This window comes from Scylla paramamosain, unplaced genomic scaffold, assembly GCF_035594125.1.
Source record: "Scylla paramamosain isolate STU-SP2022 unplaced genomic scaffold, ASM3559412v1 Contig72, whole genome shotgun sequence".
Classification (NCBI taxonomy): Eukaryota; Metazoa; Arthropoda; class Malacostraca; order Decapoda; family Portunidae; genus Scylla; species Scylla paramamosain.
The window spans coordinates 122501-132500 of NW_026973737.1; the positions used below are offsets into that span (position 1 = coordinate 122501).

The 10000-nt window shown below is 41.5% G+C and overlaps 1 long non-coding RNA gene across 3 annotated transcripts in view; it reads right to left on the reverse strand.

Annotated features, from left to right (window-relative positions):
• The window catches only part of LOC135098646 (uncharacterized), a 6413-nt gene extending 93 nt beyond the window's left edge, over positions 1 to 6320 (reverse strand). Inside the window, exons 1-5 of one of the 3 annotated variants that reach the window (XR_010267235.1) lie at positions 6270 to 6320; positions 4210 to 4358; positions 3650 to 3833; positions 1455 to 1555; positions 1 to 263 (exon numbers count right to left, since the gene is read on the reverse strand). The exon at positions 1 to 263 is cut by the window's left edge and continues 93 nt beyond it. This is a non-coding gene — a long non-coding RNA (uncharacterized LOC135098646). Of the gene's footprint in view, positions 264 to 1454; positions 1556 to 3649; positions 3834 to 4209; positions 4359 to 5721; positions 6193 to 6269 lie in introns of those variants that run through there. The other 2 variants (XR_010267234.1, XR_010267233.1) reach the window with 2 other exon arrangements.
• Between the last annotated feature and the right edge of the window lie 3680 nt (positions 6321 to 10000).

Sequence of the window (10000 nt, forward strand, 5' to 3'; positions counted from 1 at the left end):
GTGTGTGTGTGTGTGTGTGTGTGTGTGTGTGTGTGTGTGTGTGTGTGTGTGTGTGTGAGGGGTGGTGGTGTGTGTACCTTGCTATCTCGCCGAGAGAGAGAGAGAGAGAGAGAGAGAGAGAGAGAGAGAGAGAGAGAGAGAGAGAGAGAGAGAGAGAGAGAGAGAGAGAGATACAGCCTACAATAGCCAATGAGTGTGTGTCCCTCGTCCACACACAAGTATCTTCAGGCATGCTGCTGGAGACCCCTCACGTCCCTGTTACCCTGTAGGAGTTAGGGCAGATTAGGGACAGACAGAAGCAGGGAGACACATTAAAGGTTATCAAACACCCAAAAAGACATCCTTAAATAACCAAAAAAACACACCCAAACATTTCACCCCTGACACAGCCTGACACACACCAAAAACACCCTTAAACACCCTTAAACACCCCTAACACATCAAAACACCCGACACACACCAAAGACGCCAAAGAACACCCCAACACCCCCCAAAACACTTCAATCACATCCTAACTTGACACACCTCTACACACCCAAAACACCCCAACATCCAAAATACCTCTGACACACACCAAAAACACATTTTCACCCACCAAAACACTCCAAAATGCCCCAAAACTTATCAAACCCACCTTAAATATCCCTAAAAACCCAAAAAACAAAATTATACACACCAAAACACCCTAACACACCCCAAAAAACATCCCAAAATACCACAAAAATACCTCAAAAACACCCAAAAACATCCCAAAAATTACACAAACTATCCTTAAAAGGCTCTAGTTGAAGTTGTAAGGCATTTCAAGGGTGTTTTTATAGTTCTAGTGACAGATTAACAATATTTCTGCATTACTAACTGGAGAAACACCCCTGAGAACCCTGCTACCTGTATTTAAAAGGCTGCAATAGAAGTTACTGTGGTTTTAAAGGGTGTTTTTATGGTTCTAGCGACACATTAACAACATTTTTGCATTACTAACAGGAGAAACACTCTTTTAAGGATTTTCAAGGTTGTTTTTAAGGTTCTAGAGACAGATTAACAAAATTACTACATTATTAACAGGAGAAACACTCTTTTAAAAGGCTCTAGTTGATGTTATAAGGGTTTTATTGCAGTGTTTTTAAGGTTCTAGTGACAGATTGACCACATTTCTACATTCCAAAGACACTAGTTGAAGTTGCAAGGTTTTTCAAGAGTGTTTTCAAGGTTCTAGTGACAGATTAACATTTCTACTTTCCAAAGGCTCTAGTCGAAGTTGTAAGGGTTTTCAAGTGTGTTTTTTTAAGGTTCTAGTGATAGATTAACCAGATCTCCACATCCCAAAAGCTGAAGCTGAAGCTGTAAGGGTTTTCAAGAGTTTTTAAAGTTCTAGTGACAGATTAACAACACAGTCTCTCTCTCTCTCTCTCTCTCTGTCTCTCTCACACCCCCTCACACTTTCCCACACTCACTTGGTCAGCCTACACTTGTGGTTCTTGAGTCTGCGTCCCTCATCCACACACAAGTATCTCCAGGCATACTGCTGGAGGCCTCTCACGTCCCTGATGGCCACCTGTAGGGGATAGTGGCAGATTAGAGACAGAAAGGAGCAGGGAGACACAGTAACCCTGGAACGCTGAACGTGGGTGTGGGTTACCCGACGTAGGTGACGTCATTCGCGTTCCAGCCTCTTCCCCACAAGCCAGCGCAATGGGACTCCGCATAGCTTCATTCTACCCTAAAGGTCTACAGGGGGGAAGTCGCATCGCTCTACTCTGCCCGGATTTTGCACCACAGACGTGTTGAGGTACCGTTTACCCAATATTTAAAGTTTACCCAAAAAATAACAATAATAACAATAATAATTTGTTGTATTTTCGTTAATTTTTCAAAATATTTGTGTGTACGTGTGTGTGTGTGTGTGTGTGTGTGTGTGTGTGTGTGTGTGTGTGTGTGTGTCTGTGTGTGATTGACTGATTGATTGTTTATTAAATGCTCAAATTTTATATAAAAGTGTGTATGTGTGTGTGTGTGTGTATGAGAGAGAGAGAGAGAGAGAGAGAGAGAGAGAGAGAGAGAGAGAGAGAGAGAGAGAGAGAGAGAGAGAGAGAGAGAGAGAAGGCTGAAGACAGTCAGTTAGAGGAGAGTTGATGAGACGAAAAGCTGTTGATTCCACCCTGTCTCGAAGAGCAGTATGAGTGGAACCCCCCCAGACATGTGAAGCATACTCCATACATGGACGGATAAGGCCCTTGTACAGAGTTAGCAGCTGGGGGGGTGAGAAAAACTGGCAGAGACGTCTCAGAACACCTAACTTCATAGAAGCTGTTTTAGCTAGAGATGAGAGGTGAAGTTTCCAGTTCAGATTATAAGTAAAGGACAGACCGAGGATGTTCAGTGTAGAAGAGGGGGACAGTTGAGCGTCATTGAAGAAGAGGGGATAGTTGTCTGGAAGGTTGTGTCGAGTTGATAGATGGAGGAATTGAGTTTTTGAGGCATTGAACAATACCAAGTTTGCTCTGCTCCAATCAGAAATTTTAGAAAGATCAGAAGTCAGGCATCCTGTGGCTTCCCTGCATGAAATGTTTACTTCCTGAAGGGTTGCACGTCTATGAAAAGACGTGGAAAAATGAAGATTGGTATCATCAGCATAGGAGTGAATAGGACAAGAAGTTTGGTTTAGAAGATCACTGAAGAATAATAGGAAGAGAGTGGGTGACAGGAGAGAAACCTGAGCAACACCACTGTCAACAGGTTCAGAAGACAGTGACCATCTACCGCAGCAGCAAAAGAACAGTCACAAAGGAAATTTGAGATGAAGTTACAGAGAGAAGGAAAGAACCCATAGATGGCTAGTTTGGAAATCAGATTTGTGCCATACTATATCAAAAGCTTTTGATATGTCTAAGGCAACAGCAGTCTCTGAAGGAGGATGACCAAGACTCACTAAGGAAAGTAAGAAGATCACCAGTAGAGCGGCCTTGACAGAACCCATACTAGCAATCAGATAAAAGGTTATGGAGTGATAGATATTTAACAATCTTCCTGCTGAGGAGAGATTCAAAAACTTTAGATAGGCAGGAAATTAAATCAACAGGATGGTATTCTGAGGGATTAGAACAGTCAGTCACCCTTTTTAGGAATAGGCTGAATGTAGGCAAACTTCCAGCAAAGAAGGAAAGGTAGATGTTGACAGACAGACAGCTGAAAGAGTTTGACTAGGCAAGGTGCAAGCACGGAGGCACAGTTCTGGAGAACAACAGGAGGGACCCCATCAGGTCCATAAACCTTTCAAGGATTTGGGCCAGCAAGGGCATGGAGAACATCATTGTGAAGAGTTTTAATAAGTAGCATGAAGTAGTCAGAGGGTGGAGGAGAGGGAGGAACAAGCCCCCTGATTGGTGGGCACAGATTCAGGATTTTTTTTTTTTGGCAAACTTTTTTTTTCATGAGGGGTGGAGGGTGCAAACCTTCTCACCACTTTTGTGGCGTTCTCTATCTGTGAAGTGACACGACACAAGTAAAAATGACCTCAGGACTGATTACTTTGCAGGCTGTCATTAGTGTCACTGCATTTAAAGGGTTGGAAAGAACAGAATGCAGGAAGATGACGGGGTAACTCAAATTACGCGGTGTACGTGTCTGGCAAATGGATTCAAATGCTTACCGCTCGTTCCCCTGTTACTCTAGCCTCCACGTTCTTGCTTCCCTGACAACGTGCAATGACAGGCCGGTGAGGGCACTCGTGGACGGCGCAGGTACAAGGCTGACCCTTGTACCCTTGTGCCCTTGTTTTCCGAAGCCCCAAATCAAGTGTCGGCAGGAAGTGGGTTGGCCCTGTGACCGCTCACCTGAAATACACAAGTAAAATTAAACATGTTGAAATAAAGCATTATTTACAAATCAAGCTAAAAAAAAGTGTCATGTATTTAATAATCTGCAACATTGAAGGTCCTGGAGTGAATGTGTACACAGATCACAACACACACCAGTAAATAATATGGTGAGTGTATTCCTCAGTAACAAGGCATTCATTCACATCACCACACACTCTGCTGTGCATCAACCACCAGTGACCTCATGCACCACACACCACCACACACCCACAATGCATCTGCCACAAGTGAGGTCACACACCACACACTTTCTTTCCTAACCATTCACCACAAGTAGGAGAACATTCACACAAACACACAAACACACACACACACACACACACACACACACCTGGTGGAGCCTCTGTCTCATGGGTCCACACCATCAGTTGAAGCGCCGGCACCCTCTGAACTCCCGGGGACGCACAACCCCATCCTCTGGTTCTAGCCATTTTAATTCAATTACTACATGTAGTTTCCCCTGAGAGATTCCAAGTCCACCTGTTAAGGAGAGAAGTTCTTTGTCAGTATACAATGGATAACAATTTGCTACAAGGTTTCCTCTGACTACAGTAGAGCCTTACCTCTCCTACTACAAATAGTAGTAGTAGTAGTAGTAGTAGTAGTAGTAGTAGTAGTAGTAGTAGTATATGAATAAATAGATAAATAACTAGATAGATACATAAATTAATTAATTAATCAATTTTAAAAAAGGAGAAAGGAGATAAAGAAGCAAGACATGATACTTTAATGAATTTGTGTGTGTGTGTGTGTGTGTGTGTGTGTGTGTGTGTGTGTGTGTGTGTGTGTGTCCATTACTATAGGTGATATGAAGTATTAATTAAAGTGAGGCTAACATTTGGTGTTGCTTGTCCCGCAGTGGTAGGTTAGTTAGGTCAGGCCAGGTTCATCTGCTAACATGACTCATAACCAAACAGGTCACTGGTAATGCTTAAGAGAGCAGGTCATGGCATAACTCTTCATCAACACTGACAAACACCCACTAATTATTTCAAAGGAACTTAACTGTGTTCATAAAAGGTGAGGTAAGATTTATACATTTAAAAGTATCTTATCTGTGTGTGTGTGTGTGTGTGTGTGTTGAAGATAAACGTATCCAGTATGTCACAATTCTTCCCAAATATGAGACACCTGAAGAGGGAAAAGTGCAAGAGGAGAGACAAATACCTTTTCTCCTTTTTCTGAAGGAGTGACACGAGCCAAGGGCAACAAAAAATCCAATAAAAACAGAAATCCCACTGAAATGCCAGGCCTATAAAAATTTAGGTTTTATTATAGTTTAAGCCATTACACACTACGTGGTAATAACCTATTTCCTTCGTTTATTATTATTTTTATCTCCTTGCCTGCCTCAGGACCCGTGATCAGCTGTCTGTTTACATCGGAAGTGTTGCCAATCCACGGTACCTTCATTATTTTTTATATTTTTTTTTTACATTATTTCGGCTTTTTATTTAGTCATACTCGTAATATTTAGTTTCAACGTAACCCGCATGACGAAATATTAACAAATGAACTCTTCCGTGAAATGAAAACCCGCCAAAATTCAACTTTTTAAAAAATATAAGCAGACTGATGATCCGGACGTCCGTATATATTAGCCATTATTTAATTTATTTCTCGTCACCATAAGTCACCCGTGGCAGTGAATGGAGCCACATGACTATGCTTTCATGTCCGCTGGTCAGACCTAACCGCCACTGCCTAGTTTAAGTCTGACGGAAGGTTTAACAGGCCAGGGGTGAGCTGCGGCAGGCTGGCCCGTCATACCTCACACCCCTTTATTTCCCTCACACACATTAATACACTCGTTACACACACTCATCCACCTACTGCCACTTACCTGTGCACAAATCACCCCAGTAGTCTGCTCCTCACACAACAAAACACTGTAAATTACGATAAATATTGAGAGACAGCAGATTTATTTATTTTTTATTGTCTTCCTCAGTGTACCTGGGAAACACCGTGCAGTGCGGTTGTGTGTGTGTGTCCTCTTTTCATTTAAACACCAGGGAACGGGACCACAGAGGCACAGGAGGTCAATTAAGGTGAGTTTAGTAGTGACAGGTAGCAGAGGTCTGGCTTCAACCTACGACACTACCTGGAAAACACTGGAAATACCTGGAAAATACTTGATACTTAATAGCAAAAGGGGAGAAGAGAAGAGAGAATATAATGCTATTTATCATGGAATAGAGGCGGACACACACACACACACACATACGCATACGCATACATATATATATACACACACACACACACACACATACAGACACACACAGACACAAACACACACACATACGCATACACACAGCTGAAATTAATCCAGAAAATAGAGAAATAACCTTCATAACAACCACAAATAATAAGGAAACAGAGATACCCAACCTTGTTTTCATCTGAGCCCCCTCCCTCCCCTCCCGCGGCCGCCATGATGGATTGCCAGAGTCTACCCCCGGTTCCAATATTCCTTCTATTTTCTTAACTTATATATTTAGGCTTTTTAACTAAGATTTTATGGTTTGTAAAAATATTTGGTGGTGTTTTGAGTGTTTTGCGTGCGAGTGTTAAGGGAAACATGTCGATTATGAGGTTGTTTCAGCGTAAATAAGTGTTGCTGTTTGCCGTTAAATTTTTCATACCGCCAAACATAATTTTTTATTTCAGCCGCTAGGCAAGATTTTATGGGCTCAAAAAATCGTTTATTGTTTTTTAAATATGTTATGATGCTTTTGAGTGAAATACGTGGACTTTTAGAGGGGTTTTAGACCCGTTGAAAACTCAAAAAGTCGACATTTATAAATTATTTATTTATTTATTTCAGCTTCCGGTTAACTTCTGATTGTTTGTAAAAATAGTTTCGATTTTTTAAAGTGTATTGTGTTCGTGAGAAATGAGATTTGTGGACTTTGGAGTGTTTTTTTTTATCGTGTTTGTTCGAACACTTTTTCATATAGTTATTTAAATATAGCTTTATTATTACTGAAGCTTGGAATATTTTTATATCTCCAGAATTAATTTAAAATTATGCCCTTTCATAATATGTAAAGCATTCCGGCCTAGCTCCATTTTTGCGAGGGGTCATTTTCAAAATCATTTGCGTAACGTAAATATGGCGGACGTGACGTCATCAGCCGCCTTCATCCGGGGACCGAGACCCTGGACCTTCCCACCTGCCAGTGCCCTTCCATCAGTATTTAGTGTTATTTCCTATATTTTCCAGCTGTTTTCATGCATAGAGAAGAATAGAAAGAGGAGTGAATTCTTCGTTTCTGTGGCGTTTTAAAAAGGCAGGGGATGTTTTTTTTATATATTTTTTTATTTTTTTGTGTTTTTTTTTAGATTTTGGTGTTTTTCAAGTTTGTTTGGGTAGAAATTGTTGTTTTTTTCGCTGTCCTTGGGTAGGTGTGTGTCTCTTCTGGGGTGTTTTGAAAGGAAATTAAGTGTTATTTAAATGTTTTTGGCTAGAAATGTGTGTTTTTTTGATGTGTTGAAAGAAAGTCGCATGTTTTTCAGTGTGTTTGGGTAGAAATGTATGTTTTTTTGGGTGTTTTGAAAGGAAATCACGTGTTTTTTCAGTGTTTTTTGCGTAGAAATTAATGTTTTTGAGCTATTTCTGACCGGTAATCAGTGTTTTCTTTGAGTACTGTTAATAGAAATAGCTGTTCTGGGCCGAATTTGTGTTTTTTGAGTATTAAAAGGTGAAAAATAGTGCTGCTAGGTGTTATTGGGCAGGAAAATTTGTGTTGCTAGGTGTTTTTGGGGAGGAAAATTGTGCTTCTAGGTGTTTTTGGGGAGGAAAATTGTGTTTGAAGGTGTTCTTTGGGGAGGAAAATTGTGCTTCTAGGTGTTTTTGGGGAGTAAAATTGTGTTTCTGGGTGTTTTTGGGGAGGAAAATTGCGTTTGAAGGTGTTCTTTGGGGAGGAAGATTGTGCTTCTAGGTGTTTTTGGGAAGTAAAATTGTGTTCCTAGATGTTTTTGGGAAGGAAAATTGTGTTTCTGGGTGTTTTTGGGGAGGAAAATTGTGTTTCTGGGTTGTTTTAGGGGAGGAAAATTGTCTTTCTAGGTGTTTTAGGGAAGTAAAATTGTTTCTGGGTGTTTTTGGGGAGGAAAATTGTGTTTCTGGGTTGTTTTAGGGGAGGAAAATTGTCTTTATGGGTGTTTTTGGGGAGTAAAAATGTGTTTCTACGTGTTTTTGGTGTGGTGTGTGTGCTAGATGTTTTTGTGTGTGGAAAATTGTTTATGGGTGTCTTTCGTTGTACAGATGCTTTTCCTAGGTGTTTCTGGTGTGTGTGTGTGTGTGTGTGTGTGTGTGTGTGTTGCCTTGTCTTTCGTTGTACAGATGCTTATGCAGTGTGTGTGTGTGTGTGTGTGTGTGTGTGTGTGTGTGTGTGTGTGTGTTGCCTTGTCTTTCGTTGTACAGATGCTTATGCAGTGTGTGTGTGTGTGTGTGTGTGTGTGTGTGTGTGTGTGTGTGTGTTGCCTTGTCTTTCGTTGTACAGATGCTTATGCAGTGTGTGTGTGTGTGTGTGTGTGTGTGTGTGTGTGTTGCCTTGTCTTTCGTTGTACAGATGCTTATGCAGTGTGTGTGTGTGTGTGTGTGTGTGTGTGTGTGTGTGTGTGTGTGTGTGTGTGTGTGTTGCCTTGTCTTTCGTTGTAGCCTTCAGAAAAAAAATATTAAAGTTTTTACAGTGGGAAAATTTTGGTGGTGAGTGAGAAAATGACTCAAATATTACCTCAAATTTAACCTGATGTGGTGGAGCCTCACACTCCTCAGCTGCCCCTAACCAAACCTAACCTAACCCAAAGAAGCCTACCCGAACTTCTGTCTGGTGCTTCCTCCTCCCCAAGACTGGCTATCTCGTGTCATAATCCCAAGCTAGCCTAACCAAACTCTACCTAACCTAACCTAAGCAATTCTAACCTAGCCAAACCTTATCTAAGCAAGCCTAACCTAGCCAAGCCTTACCTAACGTAACCTAACCTAACCTAAAGAAGCCTACCCTAATCTAACCTAGCCTAGCCTAACCTAACCTAACCTGCATCCTCTTCCCACGGCCCCCACTTAACCTAACCTAACGTAACTTTCAGAGCAACGGCAACCCCTCCGATCCGGCAAGCAGGTTGGCGGCAGCGATGGCGGTGGCGGCAGCAGCGGTGGTGAGGTGGACGGCAGGGACGGAGGGGCGGTACAGGCTGCGGACATCAAGGAGAAAGTGAGCAGGGTGTTGTGTTGGTGTGTGTTGCTAAGCTGAGGTGTGAAGTGTGTGGTTGTCAACGCGCTGCAATATTTGTCAGTCAAGGCTCATGCAACACTGCCTCCATGCACAAGTGTGTCGGGAAAGTGATTCAAAGTTGTAAACGTTTTATTGTTTTAGTTTATTTATTTATTTGTTTATTTTGTTTTATTTTTTATATATATAGGAGGGACACTGCTCAAAGCCAACTAAATACTACAAGAAAAAAATACTGAGATAAAATTAAAGATTAAAAAACACCTCACTTAACCTAACCTAACCTAACCTGACCTGACCTAACCTAACCTAACCTAACCTGACCTGACCTAACCTAACCTAACCTAACCTAACCTAACCTAACCTAACCTAACTTATCCTAACCTGACCTAACCTATCCTAACCTGACCTAACCTAACTTAACCTAACCTAACTTAACCTAACCTAACTTAACCTAACCTAACCTAACCTAACTTAACCTAACCTAACCTAACCTAACACCCACAGAAGAACGTGCGGAGAAGCAAGGTGGCATTCAGCAGTGTGATCCTGGACCTGGTCGGCTTGACGGTGGTGGTGCCTCTGTCTCCTGCTCTCTTTGACTGTTACTCCAAGCACGACTCCAGCTGCTTGTATTCCTCTGTGCTCTCCTGTGTGACTTGTTTACCAGCATATCATCGGCGTCCCCTGCGAGGTTCCACTCTGTCTTGTTTGGTGGTATGTGGGTATGTTGCGTTTTTGTATTGGTTTGTATATTTCTAGTTTGGTTTTATGATTATTTTTTTCACTTTTTTTATCCTGTTATCTATTTATTTATTTTTGTTTGTTTGTTTGTTTGTTTGTTTGTAGGGTGTGTGTGTGTTTGTTTGTGTTCCTGCTGTTCTA